We start from the raw sequence: 27,190 nt of genomic DNA on the forward strand, positions 1-27,190 counted from the left end.
CCATGATGTAATCCAAGATGACCAAGATGACTGCTGTGGCGTCATCCAAGATGGCGACTTTTGGTGGGAAGTTTGAATTTTTGTGGGAAGATAGGACAATTGGTTCACCTCCACTAATCTAACCCCCTCCCCACCCCTCCTTCAGAGAAATGTCAAATTCCAAAATGATAATGCATCACACCACAGTTATCTCTACTAACCTAAGAAGATCGCGCCGAGAGCCAAACAAATCTTAAATTGTCAAAATAATTATCCATCTAAAAGACTCTGCAAACATGCCTGCTAACCATCAACCGTCAACTGCCAACCAGGCGGGCATAAGAATGAATCATAATTCATGTACTATTTAACTACATTCAGCTAGATATGGAGATTTTAAAGAAGGAAACATAAATAGTTTATGTAGCTACTTTGAGAAGTGTACTTACCACACATAAAGAGTTACATACCAAGCACTATGATGTTGTTTCACACAATAGAGGTTAAGAGAGGAAGACAATACCTAATTAAAAAAAAAAAGACGTTAGCAGGTATAGATTAGGTTCTACCTTCTGTCCCAAAGTCAAGCATATACAGCATACAAGCCCCATTAATAAATGTAATAAATTAGTCCTTTAGTTCAGGTATTTTTCCAGAGTATGTAAAGCACACAACAATTGTGAACTTACTACAAAAGGTAATGCAGAGAGCATTAAGAACTACTGGCCAGATTCACCACTGGCTGTATTACTAAAAATAACCGACTCACCCATCAAAGGTAGACTAATGAGTTACATAAACAAATAAAACCTTTTTAATGTAGTACAAATTGGTTTTCGAGTTGGGATAAGTACAGTACTGGCCATTTTAGATTTCACAAAAGTGACACAGAAAGATCTTGACTAGTACGACTAGTACAAGCATATTCTTAGAGTTATCCTAGTCTTCTGACACTTTTGCCCATTAGGCACTATTAAACAAACTGGAAGCAGTAAGTGTAATGGAATTAGGAAACAAGTGGTTCCAGTTTTATCTGCAAAACAGGATGGAAAAGGTTCATGTAGTTCACACCTTTGATGATGATAAATGTTTAGTGAAAAAATTGTCGGACAAGAAACATAAAACATAGGTGTCCCCCAGGGTTGTGTATTATGTTCAATTTAGTTTCTAATAAATAGGATGTTTGACCAGAAAAGGTACGAACTAAAGGATGTGTAGAGGACAATGAAGCAAGAAAATAATCCAAATAATTATATGTCTGAAAATGAACTGTTTCCGAAATATGACACCTGCACGCTTGCAATCATGCAAATGTTATGACAATGTTATGGTCTAGTGCTATGTTTACTTCTGAATAAGGCAAGTAAGGTGTAAATTATAAAGTGATAAAATGGACTCATCAGATTTTTTCATTATTATGGGTACCAGAGTAATGGCTAATAGAGTTTTGACAAAAAGTGTATCAGTCATGGCTCACCGTTACCATTGTCTCTCAGGCCTCCAGTGTGAACCTGTTGCATATTTTTGTGCAGATATTTAAAAACATAGGTGTATTGTAGTCCTGCTTATAGTATCAATGAACTTGGGGAATGCAGCAAGGATGGCTGTCATGCATTTGGAACATGTCTGAGCTTTATGAATGCATACAGGCATCAGTGTGGGAACATGCTGTAGCCTGCCTTCACGTGAACACTGGTCATGTGGAGCTCTTGTTTTAATGTGTTTGTTCCCAATTGTATGTCTGAAATTGGATCCTTGGGGATCTCTGTTATGAGGTTTTCACTTCCACAGTCATAATACGTCATATTAATGAAACCAGTGGTTTCTGCACTTACGTTATGAGGATTATTTGCTTGTTTCATTGTCCTCTACTTGCTCCTTTCGTTTGTACCTGTCATAGCCAAACTATCCTGTATATCAATTACCTCTGGACAATATAAGACATTGAGAAAAGTTCTCTTCGCTGATGACAGCAACATTATAGGTACACCATCACTGCTATCAGAACAAGCAAGTGAATCCCTCAAGGATGTTTACGACTGGGCAGTACATAATAGTTGGGTTTGGTAGTCTGGTTGTAAAACATGAGCCAGGAAATTATAAGGCCACAGGATAAAATCTGGAATTTTTCAGTCTGCCTTTATACTAACCATCAAATCTCATTGATATGAAAATATGTAAGGAACGACATGTTATTTGGATTGCAAGTTAAACTGTAGGTCCCTTTCGCCAGTAGTCTTACTAGGGTAGGTTAAGAACATACAAGATGCTGAAGAGGCGTCCAATTGAAAGAACTTGCAAACTTGCAGCTGAATATCCCTCTTGAGGATCTTCTAGCCTGTCATATCATATAAATTTAGTTTACTTAGTATGTACTAAATTAATATTGAACCTAAAGAAAACGAACTGTATGCACTTCAGTATAAAGAGGGAAAACAACTCTGATGCAAGAAGCATAGATGACAAATCTATAGATTGTGTAAGAAACACCAAGTTTTTAGGGATAAAAAAGGTACTAAAATATGTGTATTTAAAAAGATAGCTACGATGTACTTCATAAATAATGCATACTACACAATCAAAGATTACTTGCAAGACTCACAGTAGTGGTTAATAATGGAAGGGGATAACTATAACACACTGTCACATTGCAATATATGATCACAATGTAATGGTCTTACATAAAAATATGTGCCAAGATCTATAGTGCATGATATTAATATTTTCTCATTCTCCTGAGCTCAACACCTCACTCATCATGCAGGAGTGCTGATTCAATTTTTTAGGCAAACTGAAGGGAGGACACGAAGATGTGCATTTTACAGGACTGGCGTCAGCTTTCCAAACAAACTGGAGTTCGTGCAAGGGGCATAGCACCATGTTTGGGGTCCAGGAGTCACCAGCAGGTGCCCTTACTGTGTGCAGCGATGAAGTGCAAAACTATGTTTTATATTATACTTGTAAGTTATCTGAAGTAAATCGTGTGTACACCAGAGAACATTGTACAATAGAGACCATTTGAAAGAGGCGATGTAGTAGTAATCACATTGACTTCATATTCAGGAGGGTGGACTTTCTTCTGTTCAGCTATTCTGGTTTAACTTTTCAATGGTTTTCCTATATAATTTCAGGCCATGCCCGACCACCTGTCCTATCCTCATAAAATCGTACAAACAACAGCCGAAAAAAATCGCAGTACCATGAAGGAGCTCTGTGACATACATGAAAGATGGTAGGCGTGTTTCTACATCTGAAAGACAATGTCCATTCAGTTTTCACGCCATTCGCATTAGAGTGGCACTAGTAGCGCCATTGTGAGAAGAGCGGACGTGGTGAGTTTCTATTGGTCGGGAAGGCCTTTAAGGCAACCAAGACGCCTGTGTCAACATCTCACTGAGTTTGAACAATGTCGTGTAACAGGGCTATGAGAGGCTGGATGTTCCTTCTGCGATACTGCAGAAAGACTTCGCAGGAATGTATTCACTGAACATGATAGCTGGAAGCGGTGGTCTCGAGAATGTATGGTCTCAAGGAGATCAGGTTCCAGATGGCCACATGACACCAGAGAGGGGAAAGACCATCATGTTTGGCATATGACTCTGGCACATCCTACTGCATCTGTAGCAGCAACTGGAGCAGCAGTTGGCACCACAGTGACACAACGAACTGTTACAAATTACTTACTTCAAAGACAGCTCTGAGCCCGATGCCCTGTGGCATGCATTCCACTGACCACAAATAACCGCCATTTAGACGTCTATGGTGTCACGTGAGAGCTCATTGGAGGGTAGGGCGGAAGTCTTTTGTGTTTACTGATGGAAGATGGTTCTGCCTCGGTGCCAGTGATGGCTGTGTGTTGGAAAGAGGACAGTTGATGGCCTGCAACCAGCCTGTCTGCGTACTAGGCACATCTGATGTTATGATTTGGCGTTCGATCTTGTATGACAGCAGGAACACTCTCGTGGTTATTGCTCGCACACTGATTACAAATTGATACATCAATCTGGTGATTCGACTTGTAGTACTGCCATTCGTGGATAGCATTTTAGGGGGTGTTCTCCAACAGAATTGCGCGAACCCACATACTGCTGTTGTAATCCAACATGCTGTGTAGAGTCCCAACATGTTGCCTTGGCCTCCTGAATCAACAAATCTGTCTTCAATGGAGCACATATGGAATATCATCTGATGACAACTCCAGTTTCATACACAAACAACACTATCCATCTCTTTATTGACTAACCAAGTGCTGCAGGCATGGAACTCCATCTTACAAACTGACATCTGACACCTGTACAACACAACACATACACACCTGTATGATTGCACTCAACATTCTGGTGGTTACACAGATTATTAATGTACCAGCATTTCACATTTGCAAAGGCTAATCTCGCACTTACAATAACCTGTGATCTTGCAAAGTTAACCACTTAAATATGTTAGACAAATGCATTTCCCAAATTTTATTACAATATATTAATTATTTTTTGGTGTTGCAGTTTTTTCCATCGATGTATGTATTCAATGTGTATGTATATTCTGAACTATTTATTTTCATTGTATTATCATGATAAATGCAGTATGTATGTGAGATGATCCATGAATAGAGAAATAAAATAATTCAATAAATCGTAGATACCTATACTAATTTACTAGAAAATCTTCAAAAGTATAATTTTTTTCTTAATGCCCTTCGTACTATTGTATGTATGTTCCAGTGCAGTGCTGCTCAGTCCACTCTCTATGTAATCAATGATCAATTGTAACCATCACTTACGTTGACAGTATTGTCAACCCAGCTATGTTATTCAGAACTTATTTATCAAATTGCTCTGAGTACTATGGGACTCAGCATCTGAGGTCATCAGTCCTGTAGAACTTAGAACTACTTAAACCTAACTAACCTAAGGGCATTACACACACCCATGCCTGAGGAAGGATTCGAACCTGCGACTGTAGCGGTCGCACGATTCCTGTCTGAAGCGTCTAGAACCGCTCGGCCACATCGTCCGGCTAACTTATTATCAGTTAAAGACTGTTGTACTCTGACGTGAAATTACAATTCTGCAATGAAATGCTAAATGTTCTATGTGTCAGCGACAGAATTGATTACATGTCATTTGTGTGGATATTATGTGTTTCTAAAGTTAAATATTTACCTTGCTCAAGTCTTAATATATTACTAAAAATTTTTGTGTTTGTTGTAGTAGCCGCTCGACCTCCTTCTGAACTAGATGGGCTTCAATATGCCACAATGACGACGAAGATGACCCTCTAGAATTTTTCGCTGTCGGATGCACATCTCTTCAGTGAACAATGTTACCACACTTCCCTGTGGCTCAATGGGAGCTGCTAGTTATGGCAGCATTATTAATTTGCACCTTTGTCTATCATGTCTAACATACTGTGTAACCAAGTCTGAGCACCCACAAGAAATGTCTCTAAACGAAGTTGTTCAGTTTCAGGTGAATGACTGCTGCTCGGCGTTCAACAGATGACCACATTGTTGTCCCAACAAGAAGCTCAGGTAACACCAAAACTGGCAGCTGCTCCCAAGTTTCCCAGTAACGAGGAGGAGGACTGGCCTGAATGTCTTGCACTACTGGAAGCCCACTTCACAGCTTATAGCATTAAACATATGGTGGATGTTGCTTATTCCCTGTCAGCAGTACAAGACAACATATGTAGACTCGGTCTTTGTCCAGTTAAGAATGACCCATAAGACAATAAAGTTTCAGTTAGACACAGGCACATCTGTTTCCCTTATCAGTAAATACACATATGCAATGATCGACAGCCCAAGGCTACAGATGTCTGCTTCTGTTTTGCCTGCATGTAATGAACATGAAATAACAGTACTTGATGTCTGTAGTTTTCCAGTAATTTTTGTGACATTACGAAACGTGTTTCATTCCATGTACTACGTTATAGAAACAGTGCAAGCATTTTTTGTTTAGAATTTTTGACTTGTTCGTTTGTGCATCCAAGACAATGTGTTACAAATCAGTGTTTCGGCGCCTCACACAAATGCTTCCGACTCATGTAAAAGGCACACTGAAGTATTTGAACTGGGTTTAGGAAGGGCAAAGGATTTTGAAGTGCACATTACTTTTAAAGATTACGTGCAACAACGATTTTTTGGTGCAAGGTATATCACCCATGCTATACGTTAGCAAGTTACTCAGGAACTTCAATAGTGGAAAGACAGTGGAGTAATATATCCAATTTCTGCAAGTCAGTGGGCATCATGCCTGTTCATATTATAAAAGCCATCAAAAGATTTATTTCTGTGCGTCGATTTCAAAGCGACACTACATCCTCAAATTGTAATGGATGAATTTCCTCTTCCATGACCAGAGGCATTACTGGGCAGACTGGACAGGGGAGATTCTTTTCCAATACTGATTTACATGAGTCATATGTACAGTTGCCTGTAGAGGAGCAGTCCAAGCAATATTTTGTGACCTACACTCACCTGTGTTTGTTCCAGTTTCAAAGACTGCTGTTCACAAGTGCTTCAGCTCCTAAAATGTTTTCATGTTTACTGAAACAATTAACAACCAAAGTCATTCCATGTACAAACTGTCTGGATGATATTGTTGTCACAGGTTGTACACCTGCTGTACATTTGGCAAATTTAGAAAGGTTGTTTCAAGATCTTTCTGTGGGTGGCTTAAATTGTAGCAAGGAAAAGTGCTTCTTCTTCCACAAAGAACTTGAATATTTAGGACGTGTTATAAATGCACAGGGTATATATCCCACTAATTCGCACTTGTGTGTGATTAAAGATACGCCAGTGCCCCCTAACATTAAGGTGCTCCAAGCTACCATTTAGAAGCTTACATATTACATTAAGTTTATTGTAAGCGCTGTCCAAATTGCTACTCTGCTGAATCAGCTATGCCAGAAAAGTGTTCCCTTTGTATGGTCCCCAGAATGTCAGGACGCATCTCAGCAGTTCAAGGACGCTTTGTTAAGTCGTCATCTGATTCAATTTGTTCCAGATAAGCCTCTTGTGTTAGCTGTGGATGCATCGCTGACGTGATTGGAGTTATGTTCTCCTATAGAATTGGTTCATTTGATTGAGCCATTGTTTTTGCCTGTAAACTCTCAACAAAGAGGAATGCAATTGCAGTCAACATGAAAAGGCATCTCTCGCCACTATGCATGGTGTAACCAACTTCCATCAATATTTTTACAGGTGATAGTTTTATTTGATTACAGATCATCAGAATTTAATGGCTTTGTTCAATCCTTTGAAGCCTTTCCTACTGCAGACTGTGCAAAAATTGCAATGTTAGCCTCTGTTATTGTCTAATCATCAATACAAGTTGTTGTACAGGCCTGTTGCACAATATTCGAACACTGTCTTGTTGTTTAAGTCGACAGCCGGTATCGACACAGCGTTTGATTCAGTGAGGAATCGTGTTATCAAATTGATACTCAGGACTATGTACTTCTTCAAAATTTTCCTCTTGACTTTCGGCGTATTGTTACAGCAGCTGCTTTCCACACAGCTCCTCATACAGTTATTCAGTAACTCTGCCATGGGTGGCCGTGTAATTTGAAAGAAAGTTTTCACTCAGTGGCGTGTCGCCACTTTTAGCATCATCACACACTACCCGTGGCGTGAGATGTTTCACTGTTGCGTATCGAGAGTGGCGATGCATTGGCTGTGATTCTCTATTCCCCCCTGTGGGAAGTTTTGTCATTATTGCACCAAGGTCATTGTGGCATAGTTCGCACAAAGCAACTCGCCTGACTTCATTGTACTTGGCATAGTGTGGACGTCTTGATTCGACAAATTAGCTCTCATTGCAGAGTGAGTGGAGAGCATCTTTAGGCTCTGCCACAATGCTTTTTGAGTCGGCACGTCATCTGGACCATGACATCTCATCTATATTGATTTTTTGGGGCCATTCTGGAATACAGGAGTGTTGTTGGTGATAGACGCATACAGTACATTTCCTCTCGTAGTTACCATGACATCCACCGCCAGTATTGGCCTTGTCTTCTGTTTTTTATCTTGAAGGTCATCCTGAGGTACTTCTCTCAGACAATGGACCACAGTTCACATCAGCCAATTTTGAACGTTTTGTGCCCACAATGGCATACATCATGTTACTACTGCACTACTTCATCCTCAGTTTAGCAGTGAAGCTGAACAGTTCGTTCGAACATTCGAAAGTCACATGGAGAAACATCATTCCTCCCACACAGGGGAACAAACCTTAAAGATTTGTCTTTTGTTCTGTCTCTGCTTGCCACATGACAGGAAGCCGTGAGGAAGATTAGTACATGAGCATCGTCACTGTACCCTGTTGCATCTTCTGCGGCTGGAAACATTTCGTTCTGATGGGTCAGACAAGGTTCGGTCACAACATGAAGTCTTTCTTAGATTTTTTGACAAGAAACACAATTGGGAGCTCAGTTTCATCAAGTGTGTGTTTGGTCGTCCCCAGAGCCATTTGCGATGTACTTATGTCAGTAATTTTGCTCCAGAATTTTTGCTGACAGACCCAGCACGCCACTGGAGTCCACAACAGCAGTCATCTCTGCTTCTCTGTACCATCCAGCATAGGCCAGTGGAGATCGCTGTCGCCGCCGATGAAGACGTCACTACTGGTACCGCTGCCAGAGCTGATGTCTGTGGATGCACTGCCCCTGGACAGCCAACATGGCTCCCCTGCAGTTTGTAATGGTCGCCTAGTTGTAGATATTGCTAATTGCTATAATCGCACTATTTCACTCCAATTTACGGAGCTTGTTAGCACTTGATGTTAGGTTGGCGCCATTAAAATGCATTGTAGTAATCGCTGCTGCTTGCTGGATCGCTGCTGTGTCTTGATGCTGATGCTGGCTCTAAATCTGGTTGTCTAGGGTAAAAACATGAGGTCCCGTGTTTTTTTTAATGTGCTTTTGATGATAAAGAACGAGCGAAACCAACAAATATGTAAACATCAAATATTTATTACTCTGGTGGCCATCTTAATTCCACTGTCCACCAAAGACCATGACACAACACAAAGTAGTACTTCCTTTACATGTTCTTTGCATTGTTTATCCACCTCAAACAATAACACAGAAACACACTTTACCAAAGTGACATTTCGACTGCCTCCCCAACCCTTCTTGCTGCTCGTATTTATAACCTTGTCAAAGAACTACTAAAAAGAGATATAGTTTATAAGTCACATGTACATCTGTTATCATAATTTGTGCAGAAAAGTTATTAATTTGCATCGAGTGACATAATTTAACATGTTATTAAAGTGACAGACAGATTTGTTGACTTGACAGAATAATTCTTTGTTACAAAAACGCCGTTTTTTAGAAGTTTGTCAATTGACTTCTCTAATTTGCATAAATAAGTAAGTAACATGAATTATTAAGAATTACATTGGTTTTCGTCTAAAATAGGATTGATTACGTGAATACTGAGTGAAAACGCTCCTAGTGAACAAATAGGTTTCACTGGGTGATTTTTATTTAAGGAGATCCAAAATACCTAAGTTGGCCACTATTTTTTGTACTTCATATTAATTATTTAAGATAAACTTAGTGTTTTTACATGATGACATTTGCTGTATCAGTGATCAAGTGATATTAACTTTTGTGTGGGTCAATTATTCAGTATAATTTAATGGGTTGACTGTTTATGGAGACATGTTGTGCAATCATTGTTAACATACACAATAACTTTTCTATTATCATAAATACTCGTTAAACTGGTTGAATTTGGAGGGTATCGCATACTTCATTAAAGTAAAGCCTTTAATATGTTCCGTTACAAGTTCCACTTGTAGTCAACCCAACCACAGCATCTGTGTCACTGGATGTGGGTGTGCACCCTGTGGCCAGTTTTTCGGCCAGTGTTCCCAGTCACTTTCGAGGTGGATAAGGGGTGTGTAGAAGGAATTGCCATAAGCCCTTCATTACACTCCCTGTCTTCTCATCATGTCTGTTTTCAGGCTTCCTCCCCACCATCGTTACGTGACACAGTAGACACAACAATGTTACTCTGATTTTTGGGGGGGGGGGGGGGGGAGGTGGACGACGACGACATGGTGCCGTCAGCAGGACAAGTTATCATGCTAGAGTTAGCACAACAGGGCACCAAAAGTAACGAGAGTCGCTGCCAAATCGGAGACGTCGGTGTGGATACGCCCTCTAGTGTTTCATTACGCCGCAGTAGCTGGAAAGTAGTTTATTTCCCAGTGCAGTACCACTCAGCCCACTCTTTATGTAATCAGCCACCAGTTGTAATCATCGTTTACAACGACAGCATCGTCGTAGCTTTGTGCGAATAAAACAGTTGCTCTGAATCTGTCATCATTTAAAAACTCTTGTACTATCATGCGAAACTATCATTCTGAAATAAAATGCTACATGTTGTAAGGTTCAACAACATCATCAATGATATGTCATCTGTATGGACATTACTTGTTACCAGAGTATTTACCATGATCAATTTTTGATGAATTACTAATAACTGAACTACACTTTCTACAATGCGCCACACCATTACCTTCAAAATACTTACCATAGATCATAGATCAGTTGGTAATTTTCCCTCAAAATTGCTCTGAGGATGTCTTTGAGCGTCAGAATACGATGGTGTACTTTTTATCGCCACTGTAAACGATAACTGGCTGCACATCCTGGGCGTTTGAAATATTATTTGATTAATAATAATACTTATTTACTATATTTCTTATGACTCTAGGTGGTGCGAAATCGGCTATGGCGCTAGGCTAAGCGATGTGACGTTGTGTTGACGTTTTGTGCTGTATGTACACACCACCATTTGACTGTGACGTCGCCTGCCGTTCCATGAAGTTATTTTTTCTCATATTTGCATCTCAGTGAGGCTTTATATCGTAAACTGACAGGAATTTAGAAGCTCATCTGAATAATTTCATTTGGCCCCATATTAAAAACTCACACCACTGTAGTTTCTGGCGTCACGTCACTTTCAGTGGCGCCAATTTATTTGCATCTACTTAACATAGCAAGACAGTAAACTTTGCATTAGTTCTTTGCGTATGCTTCTTTATTCCAGTCAACACAAAATACGATGTGCTTTGGATGCTGTTGTTGTTGGGAATGGAGGGATTGTTGTGTTTATTTCTTGGCTGTTTGTCGAGAGAAAGGTATGGAGACAGCAGATCTCAGTGGTACGTTGTAAGGTTGGATAGCGTAACTGTGTTCTTGCAGTAGTCCAGGTTACAACTGTTCGGACTGTCATCACGATTTGCGTATGGTTACTTGTATTATGTTTTCTATAATTATGTAAGTTGTACGAACTACGAGCATTAATAATGAAGATACATAGAAAATAAGAATTCGTATCGCCACAACAAGCAAACGGTTGGCGTATTTTGCATAGTAATTGCCGACATTTGTTTATTACTGCCGCTGTTTTGTGTGTGCGGGGGGGGGGGGGGGGGGGGGGCGGCGGCTGAGGCTGCACGTGAGCAGTTAGAGTGCTTTGGTTGCCTCTCTAACTGTGATTGGACAATTCGAAATTGTGTGAAGATTACGTGGATCAACGTTTCAAGTGCGCGCGCTTCATTAGTTGAGACGTGGTGGGTCTGGTGTTTGTTTTCGTCGGCAAGAATTTTCCTCTTGTGTTTCGTAGAAGAAAGTTGTCGAAAGACGGCGATTTTCAGTTCGGTATGGGGTTTCGTAGCTGTTAAGAACAGTGAGTTCTATTTAATCTTAGAGAAAAATGTGAGTTTTCTCGCTATTGTCTGTATTTCACTTAACTGAAACTTGCATGGCTTTATTATATAAATTCACCAAACAGTGCTTTGTATACATTATTCGATCTTTTGTGGTATGTAGTTCGTGGTATCGTGCGTTTGAAGTCTTTAGCAATTTTTGGTCAGTATGTGATAGAAAGTGACCCCCCCCCCCCTCCTCCTCCTCCTGTTCTCGAAATTTTGCTGTGGTGATAAACTAATGCGTAGTCTAGTCCAAAATCTATTTTATGTTCGAAAGTGGTAATTTGTAATGTGGTAAAGCCAACGAATGTGAGTACTAAGTAAGAATTGTGTTTACTGATTGATCTGTACTGTTTGGAGATGTCTATATTCACCCTATATATAACGTACTTTCACTTTCCGTTTTAAATATCAAAAACTGCAAGCAAATGCATAAAGACCCTATTACATAAAAGACAAATCTTCGATGAGTATTTCAGTGTACATTATTTACTCTTACTGGACAGTAAATGCGAAAAATGTAAAGGGGGGGGGGCGAACAATAAGTAATTCTTATGATGTCATCTGCTAAAACTGTGTAGTTACAACTAATACTGCCTGCTGATTGGTTTGTGAATTTAGCCGTGCTTCATTTGTTAATTTTCCATGTGGAATAATGCACTGTAAATAGGAATGTGATTATTCTTCCTATATCAAGTTTGTTTAAAGGCATCATTGGTATCATCTCCTTCTGCTACACAAGAATTAAATTCTGGGGTCGACAGAAGCGTCCGATACCACGCGTCGGCTTTGACCCGTGACGTAAGGGTGTTGTAGTGTGTGACGTCATGACGGCGCGGAGTTTGGTTTGAGTGTAGCTGTCTCTAGTTCTGTTTTATCTTATTTTATTTACTTTTCTGATCTGTTCGTTCTATCTCGTGAGATTTTTTTTTTATTTAAAAACACTTATTACTTATTTTAATTATCTGTTTCCTCCAATTTCTGTTTTAGTTTATTATATTTATCTTTCTGATCTGTTCATTCTATCCCGTGAGATTTTTTTAAAAAAGACAAAAAACACTAATCAGCTACTGAAGCATCTTTATCTTCTATGGGTTGCAGGGGTTACGACCCCTGGGGTGGTGGGTGGGTATTCATGCATGGCTGTCTTCACTTACACGTTGTAGCTACGCAAGGCGTCTAAATTTGTTTATATTTAGTTTGCCCCCCCCCCCCACCCAAAACACCCCATTTCCCGCGCTTGTCCCGTTAGTGTCATTAGGCTTCTTGTGGAAAGTGTGTGTGTTTGTTTTTGTTTCCGCCATATTTGTGACGTCATGGGTCAAAGCAGACGGGCGGGATCGGACGCTTCCGTATTTCCAAATTCTGAATATCTGTATTATTACCTGATAGTAACAGTTACAGGGTTAGCCATATTCATTGTCTTAGACTGATGACCATAGATGTTAAGTCCCATAGTGCTCAGAGCCATTTATTGTCTTAAAAAAATGTATCAAATAGAAATATTATCATTAGAATCTATGAGTTGTTAATACTACTCAAATGAAGGTCTCAAAATGTGTATCTACAACTTAGTGGTTGGAAGAAACTTTTTGCAGTCGTTGATATAATAAATTGACAGCTGTATGATTATCTCTATTTGGTGGTTAAAAGAAAAATGTCTCTTTAGTTAGTGAGTTGCCACTATTCAGTTCCTTTGATTTTTTAAGCCGCCAGATAAACTTGTGGGGACTAGTGTAGCAGGGGACACAACCCGTCGGCTTTGGACATTGACGTCACAAGTCACCAATCGAGAAGCGATTCTTCTTAGTGTTGTAGCTCCCTTCAGTGGCTGATAAGTGTTTTTTGGCTTTTTAAAAAAAAATCTCACGAGCGAGATAGAATAAACAGATCCACTTTATTAAGCAATCAGTAAAAAAACGAAACTGAAACATAACAGCAAAAGCGAAAATGGTAAACTGCTATCTGGCGACTTGTGACGTCATTGTCCAAAGCCGACGGGTTGTATCCCCTGCTGCACTAGACCCAACTTGTGTGCAGAAATTTTTGTCATAAACTTCTAGAATGGATTTTTCATTCCATCGACATTCATTACATCCCAGCTTTTAAAGAATAACTTGGTAACCGTGGATATGTAATCAGTGGTGTATGTTGTGCAGAGGCATAAGCTTTGTTAATGGTAATGATTACACAAGTATTAGATGTTCATCAAGCCAGTGTAACATTTTGCCTTTGTAAATATGATGGATGTAGTACACTCGGAGAAACAGACTTCATACTTTATGAACCGATTTGCTCAGTGGAGTGCGCATGCACTTCAAGGCACCAAAGAAAGCTACTTCTCAAGGCACCAAAGAAAGCTACTTCTCTATTTTCCCTTTGAATGATGGGAAAGCTTTTTTGTTACTACTAACAGTTCCACACACTCTTTAAAATATGGGCTGTATATGTATACAATGGAAAGAACTTCGAAGCCATATCTTCCCACCTTATTAAGCTGTGTTTACAAAGAGGTTGAAACCTGTTTTGCAGCATTGTCTATGGTTACTGCTGGTCTGTTGATGTTTACTAGATGATGATGTAAACACAAAAACAGCAATCCATGGATGTGTCCGTCAGATCAAAGGACACACTGATTCTAGCTTGCTACTGAAAACTGCCAGTGTGTGGCACTAGGGTTTGTTTTGTTATGACTAACTTTGTCATCTTATATTATTGCAGAATATAATATTTGTGTTGTCTCATATGTGTGGTAAGTTCAGATGTGTATTGTTGTGTCAAAACAATAGGTATTTGATCTTATCACACACTAAGAGACAGAGGAAGTGGCTGTGGAATGTGTGAAGTGCAGACTAAAAAATGTCCAAGTTAAAAGAGTGTTCCATGCAAAAAATTGCTCCTGTGCTTAACACCAGCAGCAGTGAAGTAGGAAAGGCACTGAGGTCTCCGCAAACAAAGTACAAACTAATTGAATCAGATACTCTGTGAGGTCTAACTGAATTTATATGAGAGAATGAAGGAATCATCAGTGAGCTTGGATATAACCAGGGGACTCCACAATTACTGCAGGTCCCCCATAACATTTGTTAGCATTGAGGTATAAGAGGTGGTAGGTGTTAATAATGTAGAAGATTTGATCGTATATATTAATGTATTGTTAGTATGTATCATCATCTGGGTAAGATTGACCACTTTTTTTTGACGTTTTTGTAGAATATCTGTTGCATATATCAACTTCTGTTCACAGTGAGTTTTGTTATTGTACATTATTTCTATACAAACACTCGTATTGCACTGTGTAGGTTATATTTTTCATAGGTTAGTAGAAAAAAAAAATTGAAAGGGGGTCAGTGTTACCCCGTGAATGGCGTTACAATGACTCTTCAATTTTGTTTTATTATAAACACATGCAGAATGTTGGTTTTGTAAATAAAAAGTCTTCTCTTGCTGCTCTGTGTTTTATTTTCCCAGACATGTTTCGCCTTTTTTCACATTAAGGCATCATCAGGGAGATCTATGATGATATAGTTATGATAGGCTTTTGTTTAAAGTGTTTATAAAGTGAAAAAAGTCTAAACTCACCTGGGAAAAAAAAACACAGTGCAGCAAGAGAAGGTGTTTTTATTTACAAAAAAAATATATATGTGTCTGCTGCAGAGGATGGCCATGCAAAGAAGCTTGACATGCAGAATGGCACAGGGATAAAAGTTAGTGTAGTGCAGTATGAGTTTCTTTTTTGGATCATCTGTTTTCTGACTGGTTTGATGCAGCCTGCCACGAATTCCTCTCCTGTGCTAGCATCTTCATCACAGAGTATGAGTATGACTCCTGTAAGACACATTTCTATGAATATAATTATGAATCCTCTATTTGAAGCATACTACAAAATCTTCTACTGACAAAAAACATTTAAAACGTATTTTACTCTAATCCTCCCTGGAATCTTATACAGAATTCTATGCGAGTCAGTGTGTCTCTCTTATGAAGGGAAATTGCTAATTGCATAACGGAATGGGGGCAGTGAATAATCATGTTCTTTTGGAACACCTGTAGTTTTCATTGAGTCAGTGGAGTGAAGCCCCAATACTTTAATTACCTTTTTCTTTGTTGCAACTTCTTGAATAATACAAACGTAGTGAAAAGTTTGCTTCCCCCTTTTACCCCCAATTACTTTCACTATTTGTCATTTGGAAAAAGATCATTACATGGTTTGGAGTGCTCTCCCTAAAAATTTGACTCCATTTCAAATCACAGCAAGGTTTTACATGGCAAAAAGAAGCTAGAAAAAGTTAAGCATGTTTTGGAAAGAAAAGTGTGCCAGAGATAAGATTGTAGTACTGAAGATTCTGGCTGTAGAGAAGAAAAATATGATGATGGAATTGTTATGAAAGCCAAAGATTTTCATGCCATGATATTGATAATGAAGGAAAAAGTGGGTCATGTGAGAGTACCTGAAAAAATTCAAATTTTATTTTTAGTTCCACCTTCTAGATCAAAAGAAAACATAATGTCAGAATTCAATGTTAGTGAGTATGTGGTTCGCCGGCTGCGGTGGCCGTGCGGTTCTGGCGCTGCAGTCCGGAACCGCGGGACTGCTACGGTCGCAGGTTCGAATCCTGTCTCGGGCATGGGTGTGTGTGATGTCCTTAGGTTAGTTAGGTTTAAGTAGTTCTACATTCTAGGGGACTTATGACCTAAGATGTTGAGTCCCATAGTGCTCAGAGCCATTTGAACCATTTTTTGAGTATGTGGTTCAACAAGCAAGGAAACTGAAAACAAGAATGGGTATTTTATCAATTTCTAAACCAGAAAGGGGAAAAAGTTATTGCTATTGGAGTGGTAAAGATTGTCACTGATTTTTTGCAAAAATGGTGAATATACTTGAATGTTACCAGGAGCAAAAGACAAAATTAGCATTCAGAAGAAACCGAGCGAGGTGGCGCAGTGGTTAGCACACTGGACACGCATTCGGGAGGACGACGGTTCAATCCCGTCTCCAGCCATCCTGATTTAGGTTTTCCGTGATTTCCCTAAATCGCTTCAGGCAAATGCCGGGATGGTTCCTTTGAAAGGGCACGGCCAACTTCCTTCCCCATCCTTCCCTCATCCGAGCTTGCGCTCCGTCTCTAATGACCTCGTTGTCGACGGGACGTTAAACACTAATCTCCACCTCCATTCAGAAGAATGTGTTTGTTTGTTGTTGTTGTTGTCCCTTCTTCTAATCAAGTTGTGCCACAAACTCCTCTTCTCCCCAATTCTATTCAATACCTCCTCATTAGTTATGTGATCTACTCATCTAGTCCTTCAGCATTCTCCTGTAGCACCACATTTCGAAAGCTTCTATTCTCTTCTTGTCCAAACTAGTTATCGTCCATGTTTCACTTCCATGCAAGGCTACACTCCATACAAATACTTACAGAAACGACTTCCTGACACATAAATCTATACTCGATGTTAACAAATTTCTCTTCTTCAGAAACGCTTTCCTTGCCGTTGCCAGTCTGCATTTTATATCCTCTCTACTTTGACCATCATCAGTTATTTTGCTCCTCAAATAGCAAAACTCCTTTACTACTTTAAGTATTTCCTAATCTAATTCCCTCAGAATCACCTGACTTAATTCGACTACATTCCATTATCTTCGTTTTACTTTTGTTGATGTTCATCTTATATCCTACTTTCAAGACACTGTCCATTCCGTTCAACTGCTCTTCCAAGTCCCTTGCTGTCTCTGACAGAATTACAATGTCATCGGCGAACCTCAAAGTTTTTATTTCTTCTCCATGGATTTTAATACCTACTGGGAATTTTTCTTTCGTTTCCTTTACTGCTTGTTCAATATACAGATTGAATAACATCGGGGAAAGGCTACAACCCTGTCTCACTCCCTTCCCAACCACTGCTTCCCTTTCATGTCCCTCGACTCTTATAACCACCATCTAGTTTCTGTACAAATTGTAAATAACCCTTTGCTCCCTGTATTTTACCCCTGCCACCTGAAGAATTTGTAAGAGAGTATTCCAGTCAACATTGTCAAAAGCTTTCTCTAAGTCTACAAATGCTAGAAACGTAGGTTTGCCTTTCCTTAATCTTTCTTCTAAGATAAGTCGTAGGGTCAGTATTGCCTCACGTGTTCCAACATTTCTATGGAATCCAAACTGATCTCCCCCCGAGGTCGGCTTCTACCAGTTTTTTCCATTCGTCTGTAAAGAATTCGTATTAGTACCTTGCATCCGTGACTTGTTAAACTGATTGTTCGGTAATTTTCACATCTGTCAGCACCTGCTTTCTTTTGGATTGGAATTATTATATTCTTCTTGAAGTCTGAGGGTATTTCGCTTGTCTCATACATCTTGCTCACCAGATGGTAGACTTTTGTCAGGACTGGCTCTCCCAAGGCCGTCAGTAGTTCTAATCGAATGTGTCCACTTCCGGGGCCTTGTTTCAACTCAGGTCTTTCAGTGCTCTGTCAAACTCTTCACGCAGTATTGTATCTCCCATTTCATCTTCATCGACATCCTCTTCCATTTCCATAATATTGTCCTCAAGTATATCGCCCTTGTATAGACCCTCTATGTACTCCTTCCACCTTTCTGCTTTCCCTTCTTTGCTTAGAACTGGCTTTCCATCTGAGCTCTTGATATTCATACAGTGGTTCTCTTTTTTCCAAAGGTCTCTTTAATTTTCCTGTAGGCAGTATCTATCTTACCCCTAATGAGATAAGCCCCTACATCCTTACATTTGTCCTCTAGCCATCCCTGCTTAGCCATTTTGCACTTCCTGTTAGATCTCATTTTTGAGACGTTTGTATTCCTTTTTTGGCTGCTTCATTTACTGCATTTTTATATTTTCTTCTTTCATCAATTAAATTCAATATTTCTTCTGTTACCCAATGATTTCTACTAGCCCTCGTCTTTTTACCTACTTGATCCTCTGCTGCCTTCACTACTTCATCTCTCAAAGCTACCCATTCTTCTTCTACTGTATTTCTTTCCCCCATTCCTGTCAATTGTTCCCTTATGCTCTCCCTGAAACTCTGTACAACCTCTGGCTTAGTCAGTTTATCCAGGTCCCATCTCCTTAAATTCCCACCTTTTGCAGTTTCTTCAGTTTTAATCTACAGTTCATAACCAATAGATTGTGGTCAGAGTCCACATCTGCCCCTGGAAATGTCTTACAATTTAAAACCTGGTTCCTAAATCTCTGTCTTACCATTATATAATCTATCTGAAACCTGTCAGTATCTCCAGGCTTGTTCCATGTATACAACCTTCTTTTATGATTCTTGAACCAGGTGTTAGCTATGATCAAGTTATGCTCTGTACAAAATTCTAACAGGCGGCTTCCTCTTTCATTCCTTACCCCTGTTCCATATTCACCTACTACGTTTCCTTCTCTTCCTTTTCCTACTATTGAGTTGCAGTCAAGCATGACTATTAAAGTTTCGTCTCCCTTCACTACCTGAATAATTTCTTTTATCTCATCATACATTTCATCGATCTCTTCGTCGTCTGCGGAGCTAATTGGCATATAAACTTGTACTACTGTGGTAGGCATGGGCTTCGTATCTATCTTGGCCACAATAATGCTTTCACTATGCTGTTTGTAGTAGCTTACTCGCATTCCTATTTTCCCATTCATTATTAAACCTACTCCTGCATTAGCCCTATTTGATTTTGTATTTATAACCCTGTATTCACCTGACCAGAAGTCTTGTTCATCCTGCCACCAAACTTCACTAATTCCTACTATATCTAACTTTAACCTATCCATTTCCCTTTTTAAATTTTCTAACCTACCTGCTCGATTAAGGGATCTGACATTCCACGCTCCGATCTGTAGAACGCCAGTTTTCTTTCTCCTGATAATGACATCCTCCTGAGCCGCCCGGAGATCTGAAGAATGTGTATATGCAAAAGAGACTCATCCTTTGCAACTTAAGATAACTGTAATCTTGTTTTAAACGGGAGAATCCAAACATTAACATTGGTGTTTCTAAATTTTGTTCACTAAGACCAAAGTTATGTATTTTAGTTAGTGCTGCTGCTGGCACTCATTCAGTGTGTGTGTGTGTGTGTGTGTGTGTGTGTGTGTGTGTGTGTGTATTTTATCCAAAGAAACATAGTTTCTTGTATGTGACTCAGAAACCTTCGACTGCATGCATAATCACTGTGATAATTGTCCCAGTGATAAACTGGCAGAATTATTAAAACAGAAATTAGCTTACACAGATGCTGATGATGAAATTGAGTTCAGCCAGTGGGATAAACACAGATCATTGGGCAGAATTGGTAAAGCAGTCTGCAACTGTTGGTGAATACATAGACTTGTTGGTAACAGAATTACAGGCACTTAAACCACACTCATTTATATCCAAGTGTCTGTCAAAACCATTGAAAAAATTGAAAGAAAATCTAACCCTGGAAAAAGTAATTCTCTTAATGGACTTTGCTGAAAACTACAGTTTTGTAATTCAGAATGAAATTCAGAGGTACCACTGGACGAGAAGCAGCTGTACAATCCGTCCCGTTTGTTTAAATGTGGTAAACGAAGAAAGTAAATTGGTAATAGTGAACCACTGCTTTATAAGCGATGATATGGAATATGATATAGGATTTGTAAATGCTGCCCACAAAGAAATGGTTAAGTGGCTGGCAGATCATTATCCACAAGTGAAGAAAGTTCACTATTTCACTGATGGATGTGCTGCTCAGTATAAGAATAGAAAAAGCTTTAAAAAATTTTGTGAGCACATAAACAATTTTTCTATTGATGCTGAGCATTCCTCTTTTGCTACTAGCCACGGTAAATCTGTGTGCAATGGTTTGGGAAGACCTATAAAACATATATCGAGAAGAGGTAGTCTTCAGCTAGTGAATTATGCCAAAAAAAAAAAACAAGTGCAGCTTGTGTTTATCATTTCTGCAAAGCTAATATTGACAAATGTTTTTTTCACTTCTTAGAGAAAGTCAGTGTAGATTCCTTACGCAAAAACCTTGGGAAGAGATTTTCGACAACCCGCACAATATCTCACACCAGGAATTTTTACCATTACAAACCACTTTCTTGCGAGTCCGTAGAGATTAAAGGAGTAACTTCTTCTGAAAAGTCTTCCTTGATTTTTTTTCATTCAGTGAAAATGCCCCACACTTGACATGCACTCGTCCTCAACAAAATTCATTTGTAGCAGCTGTATATGATGACAGATAGTACTTTGCCTTCATCGGAAATGCCTGTGATGTACAAGGATGTGTTGAACTACTTTTTTTCCACCCACCTGCACCAGCAGTATCTTTCTTTTGGCCTGAGAAGGAAGACTATTGTTATGTGCCTTTGGAAAACATTTAATGTGCTGTCGGCATACCTGGGTCGAGCGAAGCGTCCGATTCCACCCATCGTTTTTGACTCGTTATTTAAGGCTGTTGTGGTGTGTGACGTCATGACGGCGCGAAGTTTGGTTTGTGAGTGTGGCATGTTTGTAGGTGTCATGTTGTGGTTCGTGGTGCCCTCTGGTGGTGTGTTTAGGGGTTTCTTGTTGTGTGGTGTAATGGGTTCAGTTTTGTCTTGCTGATTATAGTGGCTGGTTCGCGTTTTGGCTGTGTTTCAAGCGGAATTGGTTTCAGTGAGTTAACGATTTAGTGGTTTTGTGTGAAAGTTATTGTAGTGCTGTTTGCTGTAGATCGTATGTTAATGTGAATAAATGAATTTGTTGTTGGTCTTGTTAGGTATGGATATGACCGATAAAATAAGTAGTGTGCGACTCCGTGCTATGATGGGTGCAACTCAGTTGGGGCTGATCAAATTTCTACAGCTTTTTGGGTTGATTGCGGAGGTGGTCAAGTGTGCTGTCTGTCGGAAGGAAATGACATTGGCAAACATTCCGGCATCTCGGACCAGGGACGGTTATATGTGGCGGTGCCGTAGGGATAACCTATGGCGCTCCATGCGTTGTGGTTCCTGGTTCAAGAAGTCTAGGTTGGGCTTGCGCGATATTGTGTTGTTGACGTATTACTTTTGTTATAGATCCTCTCAAAGATTTTGCGCACGCGTGAGACTGGCGCGAGTGAAAGGAGTGTGCTTGACTGGTTTTTGTTTTGCTGTGAAGTATGTTCTGAGTTTATTAAGTACAGGGGTAAGTTGGATGGGCCTGATGTTGTGGTGCAGGTGGATGAGTCGCAGTTTGGGAGAAGGAAGTATGGCAGGGGTAAGTCTCTGGGTGTGGGCGGGCTGTTGTACCGGGGAGTGGGTGTTCGGAATGTGTCTTCAGGGTTGTGGAGGGGCGGTCTAAGGCAGAATTAGTGGGGTTAATTGAGGAGTTTACAGAACCGGGTTCCACTGTAGTTTCAGATGCTTTTTCTTCTTATAGGGGATTGGATGAGAGAGGGTACAATCATTTAGTTGTTAACCATAGTTTAGAGTTTAAAAATTATGAGACGGGGGCTTGTACGAATACTATGGAGGGGATGTGGGGGGCTGTTAAGTCAGTTCTTGGAAGGGGGAAGAGGTGCTCTTCCAATCTTCAGTCTCATTTAGATGAGTACTGTTGGCGAAAGAGCGTCCCTGAGGGCTATTATTATTATTATTATTTTATTTTTTTTTTAAATAAGGGCTATTAGTAAGATGTACAGGCCGAAGGTGGCTAGTTAGGTTGGCTAGGTGCGTGGCTGCGGCTCCGGGGGGGGGGGGGGGGTTAGTTCGTGTTACTGTTTGTGGGGGGGGGGGGGGGGGAGTGTTGGTTTGTGATAGAGTTGTGGAGGATCTATTTTGTTGCAGTTTTTGGCTCAAAATGGTTCAAATGGCTCTGAGCACTATGGGACTTAACATCTATGGTCATCAGTCCCCTAGAACTTAGAACTACTTAAACCTAACTAACCTAAGGACAGCACACAACACCCAGCCATCACGAGGCAGAGAAAATCCCTGACCCCGCCGGGAATCGAACCCGGGAACCCGGGCGTGGGAAGCGAGAACGCTACCGCACGACCACGAGATGCGGGCTGCAGTTTTTCTTGAGTTGTAGTGTGTGATTGAGATTTTTTTATTTTGCATTTGGTTTTTGTTTATGGATATTTTATTTTGGGGTGAGGCAGGAGGTTGGGTTTTTCTTTTGGTTGTGTATTTTTTAGTTGGTTTGTTGTTTTTGTGTGTGTGTGTGTGTGTGTGTGTGTGTGTGTGGTGGCCAACCTAGGTTGTGGCGCCGGATCTTTGTTGTGATAAGTTTTTGTTTTTCTTGTTCTTAGTGTATTTGTTGTGTGTTGGGGTCAAGGGAAGTATTCCATTACAATGTGTGGCTGTGGGTGTTCCGGTTTCGGGAGTTGCTGTTGAGCTATGTAGCTCTATAGGTCAAGGGAAGTGTTCGATTCCAATTTGTGGGATCTGGAGCTGCTGTTTAGCTCTATAGGTCAAGGGAAGTGTTCGATTCCAATTTGTGGGATCTGGAGCTGCTGTTTAGCTATATAGGTAAAGGGAAGTGTTCGATTCCAATTTGTGAGATCGGGAGCTGCTGTTGAGCTATATAGGTCAAGGGAAGTGTCCGATTCCAGAGGATATTGTGTTTAGTGGAATTTGGGGAGTTTTGTGTTGTCACTTTTTTCGTCGTTTTGTGTGGTTTGGTATGGGGGTGTGTGTCTAAATTTGTTTATATGTACTTTGTCCCCACCCAAAAATCCCCAATTTCCCATCCTTCTCCCGTTAGTGTAATTAGGTTTTTTGTGGAACGTGTCAGTCTTGGTTTTTCGATGTATTTTCGTGTTTGTTATCATGTTTATGTAATGACGTCATAAGGCGCCATATTGGAGTCGTGCCATATTTGTGACATCATGGGTCAAAGCAGATGGGTGGAATCGGATGCTTCTGTATTTCCGTGTACCTAAATCAACATAATTAGGCAGAATGTGTTACTTCAGTGAAAAATATATGAAGTTAACAGAATATAATTTGTCACGGTGGATTAAAAACAGGAGTGCTCTTAAGAAGTTCTATCGATAGTTTCAGGGTTCTTCACTGCTGAACATGTAGATTTTAGATTAACATTAGTGTGGCTAGAATAATTGTTGTTTAAAGATGCTAATTTGAGACCCTAAATAAAGTTAACCCGTGTAATGAAAATGTTTCATTTTAATTTCTAACTCTGGGATCTGCACTTTCATGAGGTTGTCAGTTTACATAGCCCTAATCAGATTTGAATGATCTTCTGAACAGTGATGTGATGTATGTTAAATGGGCATCCAATATCTGTGACAACTCAGAGTGCATCTTCTTTTTTAAAGAATATCAGAGTTTCGATAAAATAAATCTTGTTTCAGCTGTCAGAAAGTGTTTCACATATTTAAAAATCATTGTTTGAACCACAACAGCTTAAGCTGATTTTCTGTTTTTGCTTAAGTGAAGAACAGTTATTAATTATTTTGTGATAAAGATACATTCCTTCTGTGATATTTGGGGAAATATGATAAGGATGTGTTGAAAATCAGATACTTTCTGTTATTATTATTTTTGTCTTAAGTAATACAATCCAAATGGTAAACTTCATTTGCGGCATTTAAGTTTGTAAAAAATTTCTATTTTTTCCCCCTCAAACTTCATGAAGTATGTGGACATGTATGAATGATCTTACTTAGAATTATTCTTTTCCTTCACAACACAAAGTATTGTGATTTCAGATTTATTTGTATGTCCATTTGTAGAAAAGCCATTAATAATTTTATTTCATTACAATTTGTATTGTCTTGAAAATTATTTAAGACCAATTACAAGTTCTCACCAGATTGGAGAAATGTGATATAAGCATTTTTCAGTATGTCTGCACTTTTTCTGGAAATTGGAAAGTGACATACATATTAAATTTTTTTGTATTGTTTGTAACTTTACTGCTTGAATAATTACATGTCTCTTAACTTATGAAAAAAAAATTCAAATTGAAAGCTTCACAAACATCTGAGTTATGGGCATTAATGTAGATAACTACCATTTCACATTGATGTTCTTGCAGTGCCCAGATATCAGAATATCACAACATTTAAAATTCGATATAAAAAAAAGTTTTAGTCTGAGAGCAAATGGATTTTGCACAAGTTCTTACGTTATAAGTAAAAGCAAATGTGCAAAGTTTCATGAAAATCTGAGATGATGGGTGACATGACATGGCTGATTTGACATGGAATGACCCATGGATGAATATTCCCATTTCGTCAAAGCTGTCCACATTCCAACTGTTTGCTAAAGTATGCAGTACTTTAAGACCATTGCCTATTGCTATAACTGTGTCCTGTTTCGTTTATATATATTGCTATTTTTGACTTGTTAGATTTATCAAGCCTGTAATAGTCAGTGTGTTCCTTAAAACAGGTTTTCAAATTTCTTACCTTGTGGCCAATGTACTATTTGTTGCAATGACTGCATATGACTTCATAGATTCCTGGTTTGCTCAGTATCTTTGTTGGTTGAGAGATTTCATGGGCCCATTTCTTTCTTAAGTTGTCGGTGGCAGGAGTAATCCTGATATCTGTGTTTTTAAACAGCTTGATTCTTTTGTCTGAAATGACTCCTAAACATAACTATATGCTTGGATTTTTGCATGTTGCAGTTGACGACTCTGTCCCAATTCGTTGTTACAAAGGGTATGCTAACTGTATTGGCTCCTTACTTGTCTTGCATTTATAGTGAATCTCTCACCCTGTGCAAAGTCCCAAGGAAATGGAAAGAAGTGTGGGTGACTCCTGTATATAAGAATGGTAAAGGAATGGACCTTAAAAATTACAGACCGATATCCTTGACATTGGTTTGTTGCAGAGTTCTTGAACATATTCTCTGTTCAGATATAATAAATTTCCTGAGACCAAGAAGCTTGTGTCCATGCATCAGCGCGCTTTTAGTAAGCATTGCGCGTCCGAAACTCAGCTTGCCCTTTTCTCCCATGATATATTATGAACTTCGGATGAAGGGTAACAGGCAGGTCCATATTTCTAGATTTCTGAAAAACATTTGACAAAGCACCCCACTGCAGACTGTTAACAAGGGTACAAGCATTCGGAATAGATTCCCAGTATGTTAGTGGCTCAAAGAATTCTTAAGTAATAGAATCCGATATGTCGTCCTTGAATCCAAGTGTTCATCATACTAGGGTATCATCAGGACTGCCCCAAGGAAGTGTTGGGAGGATTGCTGTTATTTTCTGTATACATAAACGATGTGGCAGACAGGGTGGGCAACAATCTGTGGATGTTTGCTGCTGAGTTATAGTGTATGGGAACGTGTGGAAGGTGAGTGAGTGTAGAAGGATACAAGATGGCTTATAAAAAAATTTCTAGTTGGTGTGATGAATGGCAGCTGACTTTGAATGAAGGAAAATTTAGGTTAATGTGGATGAGTAATAAAAACAAATCCATAATGTTCAAACACAGCATGAGTGATGTCCTGCTTGATACAGTTACCTACGTGGTTATAACATTGCGAAGAGATATGCAGTGGACGGAGCTTGTAAGGATTGTGGTAGACTTTGGTTTATTGGGAGAATTTTGGGAAAGTATGATTTATCTGTAAAGGAGACTGCGTATAGGATACTAGAGTGACCTATTCTTAAGGACTGTTGGAGTGTTTGAAGTTAAAGGAAGACATCGAGGCAATTCAGAGGTGGGTTGGCTGATCCATTTCTGGTAGGTTTGAACAACACACAAGTATTACGGAGATGCTTTGGAAACTCAATTGGGACTCCCTGGAGGGAAGGCAACATTTCTTTTTGAGGAAAGCGGCATCTGAAGCTGACTGCAGAACGATTCTACTGCTGCCATCATACGTTTTGCGTAGGTCCACAAAGAAAAGTTACAAGAAATTAGGGCTTATACGGAAGCATATATCCAGTCATTTTTCTCTCCCTCTATGTGCAAGTGCTCAAAGCATGGTGTTAATTAAATAATTTAAGTAGTGAACAAACTTTGTGGCTGATAGTGGTATTTGTAAAACAAAAATGGTGAAAATTGTGGAGAACAACAAGGCATATGTTCTGCCTGAGGCAGACCTGGTGAGGATATTCTTAGAGGAAAAAAAAAAAAAAAAAAAAAAAGACGAAAAACAATTATTGAAAGTTCTTTGCCTCAACAGAAAGAAAATAGGTTAGACATAGGAATGTCACCAAGTCACGAATGAAACAGCTCCCAGTTTTAATGTGAATGGATGCAGAATGCAGTGGGCTCTTATAACTACAGTCGGGTTTCTATACAAGCTATAGATAACCTGTTGCTTCCCTTATTTTATCCCTGCTACATTTAGAATTTCAAAGGGTGTATTTCCCCCTTAATTAGTGCAACAGTGGCCGAGTACCTTAACTTTGTGCCCGCCCGGCTAACCACATGGTCTGACACGCTGCTTCTCGAGCGGGAAGGCCTGCCGGTCACCAGCACGAATCCGCCTGGCAAGTTAGTGTTGAGGGCCGTTGTGCTGGTCAGCCTGTGGATGGTTTTTAACATGGTTTTCCATCTATCTCA

At 39.6% G+C, this 27,190-nt stretch overlaps 1 protein-coding gene across 3 annotated transcripts in view; it reads left to right on the forward strand.

Moving 5' to 3' along the window:
- Nucleotides 1-11,047: 11,047 nt before the first annotated feature.
- LOC124554729 overlaps nt 11,048-27,190 on the forward strand; it is a 284,948-nt gene continuing 268,805 nt past the window's right edge. For 2 of the 3 annotated variants that reach the window (XM_047128375.1, XM_047128377.1), the window contains exon 1: nt 11,048-11,135. The gene's annotated coding sequence lies outside the window, so the exon portion shown is untranslated. Of the gene's footprint in view, nt 11,160-27,190 lie in introns of all 3 variants that reach the window. The other variant, XM_047128376.1, reaches the window with a different exon arrangement.

Source organism: Schistocerca americana, chromosome X (genome assembly GCF_021461395.2).
Source record: "Schistocerca americana isolate TAMUIC-IGC-003095 chromosome X, iqSchAmer2.1, whole genome shotgun sequence".
Classification (NCBI taxonomy): Eukaryota; Metazoa; Arthropoda; class Insecta; order Orthoptera; family Acrididae; genus Schistocerca; species Schistocerca americana.